The sequence below is a fragment of the Silurus meridionalis genome, chromosome 6 (genome assembly GCF_014805685.1).
Source record: "Silurus meridionalis isolate SWU-2019-XX chromosome 6, ASM1480568v1, whole genome shotgun sequence".
Taxonomy (NCBI): domain Eukaryota; kingdom Metazoa; phylum Chordata; class Actinopteri; order Siluriformes; family Siluridae; genus Silurus; species Silurus meridionalis.
In genome coordinates, this window is record NC_060889.1 from 7,777,738 (window position 1) to 7,793,321 (window position 15,584).

General features: G+C 36.5%; 1 protein-coding gene across 1 annotated transcript in view; it reads left to right on the forward strand.

Annotated features, from left to right (window-relative positions):
• Positions 1-3,590: 3,590 nt before the first annotated feature.
• The window catches only part of b4galt2 (UDP-Gal:betaGlcNAc beta 1,4- galactosyltransferase, polypeptide 2), a 153,836-nt gene continuing 141,842 nt past the window's right edge, over positions 3,591-15,584 (forward strand). The window contains exon 1 of the mRNA XM_046852555.1: positions 3,591-4,157. The gene's annotated coding sequence lies outside the window, so the exon portion shown is untranslated. The remainder of the gene's footprint in view (positions 4,158-15,584) is intronic.

The following is a 15,584-nucleotide window of genomic DNA, read 5'->3' on the forward strand; positions in this document are numbered from 1 at the left end:
GTTCCTCTTTTTGTTCCTCTTTTTTCAAACATTGTTTAAAATTATTTGACCCCATTAAGGGGTTCTGTAACTGAGCACATATGACTGCATGATGCAATGCTGAAACCTTTTCACTCAAATATAACCAGGATGAAACAGTTATTAAAGATGACAAATTAATAAATTGGTATATATAATAAATACTGAAAAACGTAATTACAATTACAAAAAAAAAATTATTATAATAAACTTTAATAATAATAAGATTTTTTTTCTTTTTTTCATGATAGACACTATTCTTTATCTTGTTCAGTCTTCACTCTATCTTGTTCTTGTTTTAACTCTCTTTGCATAACTGCATAATTATAACTATATAATTATTATAATTATAACTGTATAATTATTGTTAACATTAGAGCCACATATTCACTTACTACCACATGGACACAATGAAGGGGAACATTGACCAAATTAACCAAAACAGCTTACATTTTAGTATCTTCATATGGAGAAATTGTACCTTCTGGCTCTCCATTTTAGTTTTGCTAACCTATATTGTTAGATATTTGGGGAGTTAATATGTTCTGTCTATTTCTGTCAAAATCACCACTGCTGCCTGATGCAAATCCAAGATCCTGACATAATTCAACGGTTGTGTCTCTTCTTACCCTCCAGAAATGCTTAATTTGTCTTAATATGTCTAGATGTCTAATTTGGCTCCCTTTCTGATGTAAAAAACGTCCTACATGGATACCTGAATGATGAATGGTGTAATCTCGAACATTGTTCTGTTCTCATTCCTGGACTCATATTCAAAATATTTCAATACCAAACATGTTTTTAATCTACTTATACTTCATAGTGCACAATTTTAGAAGAGTAATGACACCCAGAAGAGAAAAGGTTTTCTTTTGAGGGTGGTTCCTCTTAAGGTTTCTCAATCATGTTTAGTCAGAATGTTAAGAGGTTAATGCTTTCATCACCTCTGTTCATTAGAGACCCAAATCTACATCTGGACTTCTGTAGAGCTGCATTTTATTGATTCTTTTTTTAATGTGACCTCTGTCACACTGTATAATCAATAAATAAATTATAATCATTATAACACATTATAGAAACAAATACGTTTTTCACATTGTCACATGCAAATACAAAGTTCACCACACAAACCCTGGTGAAATGCAGGCTCTCTTCCTTAACCTTGTAGTGATTCTGTAAATTGCCATTTGAACCTTCTGACTCTCTGTACTGAAGATGCTGAAGCAAAAACCTGCTGCTTGTTTTTCCTGCTTTGCTCCGCACTGAAGGTGCTTGTTTGTTTCATTGTGTACTGTAATGTATATGGTTGGAATGACAATAAATGCCTGCTTGACTTGACACCAATGAAACTAAGATTGCTGCACAACATAAAAAACTGGGGGTGCAAAGCAGCCAAAGTGACTCATCTTACTTCGGAAGTTTAATAAGTGTACCAATCTCAATGGTGAGCTGTGCATTTCACACCTTGGCCTTCAGTGGTGCCCTACCTGAGTCAATCCACCTCTTAATACCATCATTATGATGCCATAGCTAGAGACACATCAATATTATACAGAAACCCAGTGTAACAGAGCACTGCATCACAGACAAGTATCCCTTACAAAGAGAATGAATGTAATTAGTAAAGCAGGAAACCCAAATAACAAATAATATCTCATTTCATTTGCATTTTTTCTCCATGCATTGCACTTTTCCTGGGAATCTGAAATGAAGGCAAGTTGTGTGTTTTTATGCAAATTGTCAGGAAAGAAAAAAATACAAAAATATACATCAAGAGTCAAGAGGCTTTTGGTTCATTAAAGAGCTGGTTCATTAAAGAGCTTAACAACTGTTTTGGCTGACCTTTTCTCCCAATGTCCATCTTTTCTTTAAAAGTCTAGTGTATCTGGGACCAAATCTATTTTTTCTCCTCTGCTAGCCATTTTGGAATGAGAAAACAGCAATTAAATCAACACAAATATATTTGAGCTTGTGCAGATGCGGGTTGCTAGCGCGCTCTCTGAACATTCAACCAAAGGATGTGAAAATGTTGATGTGATTGGACGCCTTCTAGAGGGCTCCCGAGTAAGCATGCCCAAGTAAACATGTCAAAGTCTGTTTAAACCAATCAACAGCATTAAGCAATATGGAGTTTAGGCTAGGAAAGCCTGCGGGTGCTGACTCTGAAGGCCTTATGGCAGACAGTACATTTGACCCTGGCAATACATAATATGAAGGCTAAAATTTGATTGGATAGAAACTCTAAGCTAAATTACACCCAACCAGAAAAAAAACGCTATGAAATGAATAGAATTGACTATTGGAAATTTTTTAATGCATATTCATGGACAAAAATATATTCAAATGTATGTCAGTGATTCTGCAAAATATTATTCCTGACTTACAAACATTTAAGTTATGCTTCGCAATTGAAACTTTCATAGATGTGATTAAATCACAGAAGTAGCTCATGTGTTTACCGGATATTGTCACGTGCATGCACCCACTGCTGCAAGTGGTTGTACAGTAGTACAGTGCTCGATCAAAGCCCAGGATGTCCGGAAACAAGCAGAAAAGAAGCTGTGATGTGGAGGCGACTGTTAAAAATGTGCAGAAGCAATAACAGTGGGGAAAAAAAGAGATTGGACCAAAGCAAAAAGATGGTAGACTTCACTCGTTCTTATATCATGAATCATTAAACCATCGACACAATTCTAAAGAACAAGGACAAGATCATAGAACGTGTGAAGTCTGCTGTGCCAATGAGGTCAACAGAGGCAAACAGACTTGCGAACGTAATGAAACAGAACAAAGACAAAACAAAAACAATTGCTAGTATTCCAGGGAAAGGTAGGTCTACACCCATCATTTGTAGATAGGCAGTGACTCAGCTGTTTGGACACCGAGGGGAATTTGATTCCATTCTGTTTGTCCTACAACAGAAAAGAATCTTGATGTTCTGTATACCTACTTCTTCCCCTGAGAGAAGGTGGGACCAGTCGAAAAGTGCTTGGAGATCTGAGGGAGCAGAGCTTTGAGGTAAAAGGGTGCTGGTCCATTTTTGGCTTTGTAAGCAAGCATCATGGTTTTGAATTTGATGCTTGCAGCTACTGAAACACAAGTCACACAGCTGCTTTTTGGATCATTTGCAGTGGGCGGATTGTGTTCAGAGGTAGACCTGCCAACAGAGCGTTGCAGTAGTACAATGTTAAAATGACAAGAGATTAAACAAGCATCTGAGCAGCCTGTGTGGATAAAAATGGTCGAATCCTTCTGTAGAGAAGGAACCGACAAGAGCGTGCCACATTAGCAACGTGAGGAAAAGGACAGTGGATTGTCCATGGTTATGTCCATGGAGATGAATCACTTGGTATGACCAGCAGTTCAGTTTTCCTGGGATTGAGTTTCATTTGAGCACTCATCCATGATGATATGTCTGCCAGACATGCTGAGATCTGGACAGGAAGGAAGTAAGAAAACCCATGTGATGATATAACTTCACCAGGAGAGTGTACACCATACACCAAAATACAACATGTAAAAAAACAAACCCAGGTGAAATGCAGGCTCTCTTCTTCCACCTAGTGGCGGTTCAGTGATTTGCAGTTTGAACCTTCTGCCTCTCCGTAGTGAAGATGCTGAAGCTGAAACCTGTGTGTGTGTAGTGTGTGTGTGTGTGTCAGTGCTTTTTTTTTGTTATTCCAGCTTTGCTGCGTGCAAACACGGAAGATTTCTTTTTGTGTTGTTTTTTTCTTGGAAACGCGACGTGCACGAAGCCGCACGAGCGTCACGGAATAGCGGCCGAAATGCTCTTTGTGCCGACATGCACGCGCGGTATCCTGCTCTATTTCGGCGTCACCGCGCTGTGCTCGCGCTCCGGGCTGCACGTCCTGAATTAACAGACCAGGAGGAAATAACGGCGAGCGGCTGCACGCCACATTGCATTGCGTTTCCTCTGGATATGATGCGCATTTCATCACAACCTGCTCCCATGCACGCTTTATGAAATCATTATTTGTGGTGGAATAGACGCTTCTTCTAAAAAAAATAACACGAGTAATACAAACCCCTCCAGGCTGCTCTGCTAGTCAGCGGCTGAACTGCTTAAACAAAGAAATGCATTCTTAAAGAAGGCGGCACAGGCTGGTTTTGCCATTAAGGTAACAAAATATCTGTCTAGTTATATATGAATATTGTTTGCAACATCATTTCCAACGAATGCATGCATGTAGTGCTGATATTACAACCCTTTTTTTCTCCTTTTTGTTTGTTTGTTTTTATTTAAAGCCATCCTATAAGCCTGCCATCTTGCTGAGATGGAGCTTATTTCAGATCAGAAAGCACAAGCTCTGGATTATGTTATTATTCTGAGCTGCAACACGACTAATACTCTACCTGGAGCTGATTTGTTATCAAACATGCACTTATTATTAGAAAGAAAGAAAGAAAGAAAGAAAGAAAGAAAGAGGAACGGTACCACAGCTGTTTACAATCTCTTCTTGTGTCACATCTGCAGTGTCTTGACTTGGCCAACTGGCAAGCAATGCATCCTACTACACAGCTACACAAGTTTATCACCATATGCTTCAATGATATTCCTGTGTTCAATTATTTAAAAATGTTTTAAGTAGGGTTGTATTTTTAATTTTTTTTAATATTACGTTCCAAAAAACTTGTTACGGCACCTAACATCTGATTTGAGTTTGCAAAAATAAAATGCACCCAAGTTTTTTGAGTTATTATGAATTATTGTTATTTGTTCTCACAATAAAGTGTTGGTCCGGAGCACTAAGCAGGTGAGTTGTACCGGTTTAAAAGCTTTTGCATGCAGAACGGTGGCCGTGTGCCGATATGAATGATTTATACAGTACACTGTGATATTCAGCTTGCACTTTACTCACTATAAAATCCATCTAGAAGAAAGAAAGCTGCCTTTTTGGCTGGAGATGAAGGCGGTCTCATTTAGAAGTCAGGATCGGACAAACTCCTTAAGATGGTCTTATTTTAATACAAACTGAAAAAAAGTAAAAAAAATTAATGAACTTACATGTTGCTCCAAATAATTGATGTTACTGGTGTGTTATTATATTTTCTAATATAAAGCAATGAAGTAAGCAATAAAACACAATCTAGCATGCTGTTTCGGAAAAATGAACTGTTTTATACATATTTATATATACAGAATAAGTTTGTTTTTCTGAAACAGTGTGTATACATTAAGGATTTATTCTTCCTACATTGTAACAATTATTTTTGCATACAAACGTCATGCTTTTTATTTGTTTAGAGTTTTGGAATTGTTATGAAATATCTGTAAATGTAAGTTAGATATCACTTATGCTATAAAAAAATTCCACTTACCTCACTTTTTTCTTAATAATACTAAGAAGCTTGTCAGGTTACAGAGAAACTTCAGTCCTCAGTCATAAAGAATTTTGGAAAAATGATAAAAGCAAACAAAAGAAACCTGTGGTTTTACCCCTGATTGCTACTTGATACTGATACTATAGACTCCATTGAATTGAATATCTTACAGATATTCTTCAAAATACAGTATCTGATACAGAATTCTATCTATGAGAAAATATTGTATCTGTATGAGCATATTAATAAACGCCTGCGCTCATAGAAAATGAATCAACATCTGGTTAGATCAGCATTGCAATGCAAGTTTTAATGCTTGATCATGCAAACTCATCAAAAAAATCAAGCATTACAATACACTTGTAATGGAATATGAGCATGTTGGCACATGGCCTGCAGAACAAGGATCTTCAAGGATAATTCCTCATATGGTTCTATTTGGAACCTTCCCATGTATCGTTCTACTTGGAATATGTTTTACCTTGGAAGGAAGCCAACAAAATTGTGAGGTAAAAAGCATTATAGTGTGCCCAAATATCAAGCAATTTTTAATGAACACACATTTTTTTCCTACATTCCCAGCCAAAAAGGCTGTTTAAGGGCTCTTTGGATAATCAAGAGTCCTTAGCTTTCTGAAGAGGTTTTAATTGTAGCCCTCTTTGATAGAAAACACTGTTGTAGACAGCATAGAACCATTCTCTGCCTCTCCATTCAAAATTAAAATATTGTTTAAGATGCTGCACTTGGTTTGGGAGGGAGCAGACTATGTAGGCAGTATATATAGGCAGTATTGTGCTCCTGAAACAAACACTGTTCTGTACAGACGGCAGCTTTGTGAAAGCTGAACAGATTGGGTAGCAGGATTGCGTTGATCCTTCAGAGCAGCCAGTGAAAGTCAGTTGCTCTAAAGAACCCTGACATTCCATATACAGCAGATAAACAAGCAGACAATTGTAAAGCGAATGTGTTTTATTGCGCCGTTGTAACATCTTGCACGGGGACTTGATTGGCGAAAATTTCACATAAATGCGTTTCGAGTGAGGTTGATCCAGAGAAAAGAAAAGAAGTTGTGAGGAGTGTCCAGTTTTAATGGTTTAACATTTAGCAGTAGAGATGTAGGTTTTTCTGATGGGAGAGCCTTTACTGTTTTTTTGGGGGGGCGTTTAAAGCTTACCTAACCAGTTTAGTAACTAAAAAACGTGCAGCGTCATCCGGTATTGAATAAAAGATCGAAATTGTCAGTGGCTACACTCTGGTTTCGTTTTACGCTGTTATCTTGAGTAAAACCCAACTTCTAAATGGATCATTGATGTGATGTTAGTCAGCTGTGAGACATTTCTTTTCTGCTTAAAACATCTATTTCTATGTTTTTCTTTTAAGTCCGCTTGTATTCAATTCTGTCACTTTGAAATAGCTCAGGGCGTTGCCTGTACTTGAGTTGTGGTGAGAAATTCGACCACAGGTTTGACGTTGCGTGCGCTGTGAAGATACAGGAGGTCCGATCTTTAATTTCTGAGGTACTGAAGGAGCCGGTTTCTGGTATGCCTGTTGCCTTTCTCGTTCTCCTACCGTCTTCTTCCTCGCTTATTTATGCATCTTTACATTTACATGTTCTTGTTTCATTTTCAATTAATTACTTCTGCTTTAATTATCCCTAGTTTTCACTGCGTATGTGAATTTGTGTGTATAGATCCTTGTGGTTGACTGGTACTGTGGTGTATTCTTACCTTGTGCACAGTGTTTGCAGGATAGGCTTTAGTTCTACCTTCAGGTCTTATGGGGAAAAAGCACTGTTAACTGCTATTTCAGTTCCTCCTTCACTTCTACTATGGATGGAGGGATAGATTAAATTTGATTGATAGATTGATAGATTGAGGTACGTACCAAACCGTGAATCTTGTGTACCGTTAGACGCCTTGTGATGTCATTATGGAGAGGTGGAAGAGGATCCTAGTGCAACCTGGTGAATTTCATGCCCAGGAGGTTTAAGACAGTGCTAGATAACAATGGTGCTCACACAAAATCTTGACACTTTAGACACAGTTTTGACATGTTCACTCAGCGTGTACTCACTTTTGTTTGTTATTTTGGCAATAACAGCTGTATGTTGAGTTATTTTCAATGGACAGTAAATCTATACTGCTATATAAGCTGTACATTGACTAAAATATCAAGTTTCATTTCTATAGTATTGTCTCCTGAGAAGATCTACTATAATGGTTGCTGAAATGTGAGGGGTGTACTCATTTTTTGTGAGATTTTCTTTTTTAATATGAACTTTTAATATATCCAACCCACAAGTCTTGGCTTACTACTACTGCTACTACATTGTGCCACTCATCCAAGAAACGCCTATTTGCCAACTTCCCAATATTATATTCCAGCAAATTAATTTGCTGGGACGTGGAAAGATCAATTAGTAACCAGGGCTTGTTGTCATAGGAACAGTAAGAGACCTTTTTGGATGGCTTCATTTAGTACTGTGATCATTTTCTCCTACCCTCGTTTTAGTTATAATGCTACACACATTTTATTTGGGACGTTGGTGTACACACCCAAAAAAAGTATTTACACCATCAGGACATGTCTGTGGGTTGCGGCCAAATTTTTCCAATGTGTAGGTGTTTAATGCGATGACTAAGGAAATAAATGTATTTTTTAGTGCACCTGAAAGCTACGACATGAAGGTGGGCTGAAATGGGCTGCAAGCCGATGAACAAGAGAAGCTGCTTCCACTTTGTCTTTGAACATGAGGATTATGTCTTGTCATAAGGACCAAGTGGTTATGAACTGCATCTGCTGATTTTATGACCGACTTTAAAGAGCCAACACTTGGCATCAGGTCGGGAAGATCGACAGGACCCTTGTCACCTCCTCAGTCACTGTTTTTTTCGGTTTGGAGCAAACGTTCTACAGTGATGACATTATTTTGTTTAGAGCTGATTATAGCTGTAGCATTTTAGGTATTTGGTCTGTTTTACTGTGGCTTTTTATTCTTCTGTCTTTGCTCGGAAACTTTTTTATGTGGCTCGTTTTGAAGAAGGGTAGGGTCACACTTTTTTTTTTGTTGCCATATTTGTGTATGTAGGATTTGGACTTATAACTCACAAAGCTCTTGAACACTTTCACAGTGCTTTTAAAATCTAAATATTTGTTTCAAAGTTTTTTTGTAACTGCCTGTTAATCCTGTGGATAACATATCATGGTCTAGAATAGTTCTTAGTTGATCAATTATTTAAAAATGTTTCCTTTTTTTTTGTTTGTCATCATGGGCAAGGCCTGTGCTTGTCCAATTAAAAGCTCTTCAAATGGTAAAGTCTTGCTCTACAGTGTGAGCTCATTAGCAATAATCCGGGGTAGTTTTTGTGTTTGTAATGGTGCATCGTCTTGCTTCTCTCGCATTGCCTTTTTCAACCATGCCTTGTTTTTTGCAAAAAGAAAAAAAGCCATAAAAAGAAGCAAAAATTTGCAGTTACTTTACTCACTTTTCAGATGACCTTTTTCTAAATGAAAACATGGTTGTTCAATGTCTTTGCTTCCTCGAACTGATTGAGAACGATATTTCTTTTTATGTAACACAGTCAGAGGTTCTTTATCATCAACAGTAAACAATATCATTTTATCAAGTCGCATAATAGTTAGAATTGATCATAACGCTACAAATCATATATCAGATATGACTCTTTGGATCTCTGACACCATCTGTGCCTCTGATGTTCGACCTCTGCTCAAACGAGTGTGGAATAACTCTGAAAACACATGCCATTTTGTCTAGATCATTATCCTGATTGAATACAACAGGCGTGGGTGAAGGCGGTGATGTGAAATTCAGCACTGTTAAAAAACAGTCACTTGTTCGTCTCCTGGCTGTTTTACATGTTTAGCATACAAAGCTACTGTCATATTAGTTTAGTAAGGATAGGGACTGGGGGATACCGTGTTTTAGGAGGAACTGCACGTTATACTGCACTGTAGTAAAGTCAGGTACTGCTGTAGGGTGAGGAGGCCTGGGGTGCAGTCAACGTTCCAATTTATCTCAAAGGTGTTCAATAGGGTTGAGGTGAGACCTCTTTAGCAGGCCACTCATGATGTTCCACTCCAACCCATGCAAACTATATTTTAATAGAGTTTGCTTTGTGCGCAAGGGCATCGGAGCTGGAACAGATTTGGGTCTCCTAGTTCGAGCGAGTGGGGAAATGTAATGCCACCGCTATTAAACCTTCTATACAATTGTGTGCCTCAATCGTGAAGGTAGCAGTTTGTGAAGTAACAGTTTTATGGTCATATGTGAAGAACCACAAGTCAAATATTCCAATACCTTTGTCCATATAATGTCAGTGTATATGTCAAATCATGTCTTCCATTTTGTGTAGATTTTAAAGCCCCTGCCTGTTGTTTCAAATAGAAAAATAAACCAAATCACTTTAGCACCAATGATTTGTTAATCTATATTTACAATAAATATAATTATATAATTAAAAAAGCTATACTGTATACAGTAATTCCTCGCCACATCACGGTTCAAAAATTAAAATTAAAAACAATATAAAAAAATCCACTGGTGATTACCCATATATAAGTTTTTATGTTACAATTACGTAGGTTTAAAGATATTAAAATGAGGAATGGTTTATAAGAGTGTCTGGACGGTTTATAAAGATATACTGGTATTCTGTATAATGTACTGTATAGATATTAGGTTGCCACCTTGTGGATTACTGTATTCTTAATTGCAAATACATTTTAGTGTTTATTTCCAGTTACAACAATTAGAATAAAAATACATAGATTTTACCTCAATATTAAGACTTTTAGATCAGATAACGATTGTCAATGGTGTTTTTCCAATGAGATTGACAATGAAGAGTTGAATCATTTCTAAATACTAAATTAAAATAGCAAAAATGTCTAGGGTGGTGGTTAGTTTGCTTCACATCTTCAAGCTGATATTAGGGACATTACCACAACAGTGTCTTGGATTGGTGCAAAAGCAGTCTAGTTAGCACTTCAGGTTTAAAACAAGCATTAAATTTCACAAATGCTTGCTCATATTTTGGTCAATACAGGCTCATTATGGAAAGGCACTGGGCAGTGCGGCCTCTAAGAAAGAAAATAACTCACTATAATCTAGCTGCTGTCTAGTTTTCTTTGTTAATTCCTTTTTAAAACATTTTCCACTAGATTTATTTTTGGTGCTTTAAAAAAAAACTCAAGTGGAACTATTTAACAAGAACACACATAACTAAGTCTGTGTATCTTATGTAATGGTTTAATATCCTTATATAAAGGCTGATAAATGAAGCAGTACATTGACTTTGAGATCTAAAATAAAAAAAATAAAAAAAGAAACTAAAGAATTTTCTTTTGGATCTACTTTCAATAAATTTGTATAAGGCTGTGAAACAGAGTGGACTTAAGTGTAAAAAAAAAAAAAAAAACTGCAAATCAAACACACCATGGTGGTATGGTGAGATATTTTTAGCTTCAAGACATTTATTTATGCATTTATTTAATGCTCATAAGAGCATGTGCTTCCCTTTTCTTATATACCTTATATACCTATCTTATTTATATGCCAATGAGTTGTTGTTTTTTTTTAAGTTGAAGAATGTCTCGTTTTATCTATTTAGAGTTGTACTAGATTTTCTGTAACATCCATAAAACAAGCTTTTGTCAAGCAGCATCTCCATAAAGAAAACTTAACAATAATAATTTCTAAAAAATAATATTATGTAAAAAAAGATCTCAGAAGGTTTTGAGTCAAATTTTGTTGGGCATGTAATGTGTATAGGCTTTACATAAATTTTTGGTATACGTTATTGATTTTTTTTTTATTTGAGCATTTCTCCAGAGGTGCATGATGTCAAAAATTCAACATATAAAGATTGAATATTCAAGATATTCAACATTGACATAGACGAAGGACCTTCAAATCATGTTGCCTTGTCTGCTATTATTAAAACAGTAGCAGCTTTATGGAAACATAGCTTGTATGTATGAACATGTTAGAGTAGCAAGTATGTGAAGCAAAAAAAAAAAATATATATATATATATATATATATATATATATATATATATATATATATATATATATATATTAGTAAATTGTGATATGTGCTCTGAACTGTGTTCTCTTTTGTTTCATGATATACCTTGTCATAAATTGGCAATATGCATTTTTAAATAGGCATCATATATCAGAAGGTTTGAGTACACGTGCAGTTATGTATTCAGCCAATCCTGTGGCAGCAGTGAAATGCAAAAAAAAAAGAGTGGTCAAAAGAAAATGCCTAGATTGCTTCTTATTGCCATTGCCAGTAAGGATATAGTAACTCAAACAATTCCTCTTTACAACCATGGAAAGTAGTAAAGCATCTCAACACGCACAAAACATTAAACTTCAAGGTAGATGGCTACAAAAGCAGAAGACCAAATCAGGGTCCATATCTGTCAGCTAAGAACAGGAATTTGAGGGTATCGTTGGTACAGACTTGAGAAAATAAAACCCACCACAAAACATAATCTGGTCTTTTTCCTGTCTATAACTGTTCAGTTTTGCAAGTCTTTATATTTCACAATGTAATGTGACTTGAGGTGAATTTTATATCACGTATAAGAAAAAACATGCCAGTGCTTTTTGCACAAATAGAGAGGAATGTGGCTGTTCTAAGTATGGAAGGCAAGTGATACTGAAACAAAACATTGTGTATGTGAAATACAGCACATACGGCTTAAATAAAATCGCATAGGTATGGGATTATGCATGGCTTGGTAGGATTTTAATGCTTTGTGTATATGCAAAGATCTATCCTATTGAAAGCAGAGCATCATTCAAATGATGTAATTTTGGATTATACCTAGCTGTGGATTATTTCACTTATACCAGCATCCACAATTTAAAGTCGCTATTGGTGTTTGAATTGCAAAATTTGACTGATTAATTTTTGTTGGTTATTTTTATATAGAGGTTGTCAGATCTAGAATTATGTCTGCTTGAGCACATAAACATTAAAGATTGCATTACTTCATTACATACCTTACTACACTTTCAGCATTGTAAATTTTCTGGGAATTCAAAGATTTGAATACACATCTTCCAACTATTCAGCATTGAGTATTCAGACAGACCATGATATAACATAATTGATAAAAATTACATTATACTGACCGTTCATAAACCCCTGATTTGTAAGTGCTTTTGGAACGACCCTTTTTATTCTCTATTTGCTTTTATAAGTACCTCCACTCTTCTGGGAAGATGTTATACTAGATTTTGGAGTGTGGTTTTAAAGATTTGTGCTCATTCAGCTACATGGGCTTCAGTAAAGTCAGGTACTGATGTAGGATGAGTAGCCTTGGGGTACAGTCAGAATTCCAATCATTCAAAAGGTGTCCAACAGGCTTGAGATGACCATTCGAGATCTTCCCTCCCAACCCATGTAACCCTGGTGGAACAGCATTGAATCTCCTTTGAATATTAATGCTTCAATGTAATGACAGGACCTTTTCTATAGGATGTCCAAAAACATCCTATACAATTGTGTGTCTCCAACTTTGTGGTAACAGTTTAAGGAAGAACCACATATGACAGGAAAAGGCAGAAGTCCCAATACGTTTGTTCATATATTGTGTAACATACTACATAATGCAGGATATAAGCTAATAAGTTTAGTATATTAAATGCATTTGCTATTTAAAATTGTATTTACTGCTTTGACAAGACCTTTTGCAGCTGTAGAACATGTTACAATACCTTCTTCTCTATTAAACATCTGGGATTTGGGCTAAATGAGGAGCAAGAGTCTTTAGTCAGAGACCTTTATCTGTGAACAAAAATCAATGACATAGACATCAAAGCTCAACCTGGCAGGATGATGTTCTGACAAAATCGAAGCTTTTATCCGTGTCGCGGAAGTGAAAATCTCTGTTATTTTAAAGTCGTGAGCACGCAGTGCAGTTCCTGCCGTGCCTGAAATGACAGCGTACACGTTCTGACTTCTTGGTTATTACAAAAGTGTACCTGTTTTACAAAACTAACGCTGGCAAGTCAGTGATGGGGGCTGAAGTGATGTATTTATTGCGATATTCTTACGTCCTGTTGACTTTCTGCAGCTTGTTCTAAGTGTGAATTTTCTCCTTGAACTAACCTGTAAAAGCTGTTTGTGGTGCAGTCTTGTGAAATGAAACGCTGTTTCATGTCTTGCAGCGGAGCTTGGAGTTGGGCCAATCTAAAAGCAAACTTTATGAAATTATAAACAAGGAAATGGAAGAGTGCATTTATATTAGTGTCCACAGATAAGAAATATGATTATGGAAGGTGCATTTGTCTGATCATTAGCAAACTTTTTTTTTTTTTTTAAACATGATCAGGAGGCATATGGTAGCTTCGTTTTCTTTCTTGTCACATTGTGCAAATTGGACTTTTTGCCATGAAAGAAGTCCAAAGTGCCTTAAAAGCCACTATAAGTTTCTTTCATTTTTGTGTGAAGGAGCTGTGGAGGTTGTGTCCGTATCAAGATGTGGTCTCTGTTAAAGCGTTTTCAAGAAGGTAGATGTATTTGTAATCTATTATGCAGCAAATACTTGTTATCGGAACACACTGTGTGTATGCTCTGGTGGGGAGGTTGCAAAAGGTTAGCAAAAAATATGCCAAGAGTGCCGTTAAAGGGAATATTAAAATGACTCTGGAACAAGGCTACAGGTAATAGTTAATAATTAAAAGCATTGCCATTTTACGTGCAATAGGGGCAAATATGTTATTCAGTTTTTTTGCAGGCCAATACTTTCAGGCATGTAGTATAAGTATAACATATTTGCCCCTATTGCACGTAAAATGGCAATGCTTTTAATTCTGAAGAAAACTATTACCTGTAGCCTTGTTCCAGAGTCATTTTAATATTCCCTTTAACGGCACTCTTGGCATATTTTTTGCTAACCATACAATTTACTGCGAGACCCTGTTCCAGCATGATAATGCCCCTATGCACAAAATGAGTGCCATGAAGATGCATTATCTGGGTTGGGCTTCACCTTTACCGGAATCAACTGTTACAATCAAAAGTATACCAGAGACTAGTAAATGACTATAGTACAGAAAGTACACAAATATTCTTTATAATTGAAAGCATGCAATTTATTTCTTGTGAGCAGTGTTGGGACAACAACAGTCTTGAGTAGAATACTTTTAAAGTAATTATCCGAATTAAGCACATTAATTTGTAAAATTGTCCAGCACTAGCCCACAGTTTACCAACTCCTTGCCAACTGTTGCTTTTCTCACTGTCACAGATCTTCTTGTGTTTTTTTGGCTCAAACATGTATGGTTAAATGTGACCGTGGTACATTTTAAAGCAACAAAAAAAATGTATCCATCGAGTCGTTTCTGTCGCTTCAATAGTCCATTGGTGACATTGCAACGATTGCGTTAAAGCATATTCATTGCATATTTGTTCTAGCCAGCTAGCTGTCTCGCTTCCTTACCATACAATTATCTAGTAAGAATTTTTTCTTCCACCCAAAATATCCACTGTAATTGCTTGCAGTTTTTCAAATTTTGCACCCACTTCTGAGATACGTACTCGGGTAGAGATTTCCTCCGCCTCCAGTATTCTAACCAGGAAACTTTTCTATACAGCCAACTATGTTGTCACTGTATGAATGAATAGAAATGCTGTATCAATGTATTGTTAGTAGAATTTTTATTTTATTTTTTTTTTTTATTAACCAAACATTTTCTAGTTGCTGTGGTACCAAAAAAAAAAGAAAACAACCTCCATAATCGTGCATATTTTTGCAATTTTCTTTTTATTGTGAATTAATTTCATGTCACAGAGAGCGTGGAACAAGGTGCAGGTTAATATATTAGGCCTAATATAAAAGGGCTGTTCATTCATAATCCTTTTTAATAATGACCGACTTTAATAATGGCTTTAATAAAGTATTCGATTTTGGGCATGCTTAGGTGGTTTTAGATTGATTGGACTGATGTGGAGTGGAGATGGAACTGTGTGTGTGTGTGTGTGTGTGTGTGTGTGTGTGTGTGTGTGTGTGCGTGCGTGCGTGTGTGCACGGTGTAGGATGTGTGCCAGTGTGAGAAGAGCAGCATCGCTGTGTAATGAGGAAGCAGTCAGGGGTCAGTAATGCTCACCTTTGCTTTCTTCACCTGCTGCCATTACTGCTTATTTGCTCTGTACTTTCCTCGAGATCTGACGAGTTATGGCCC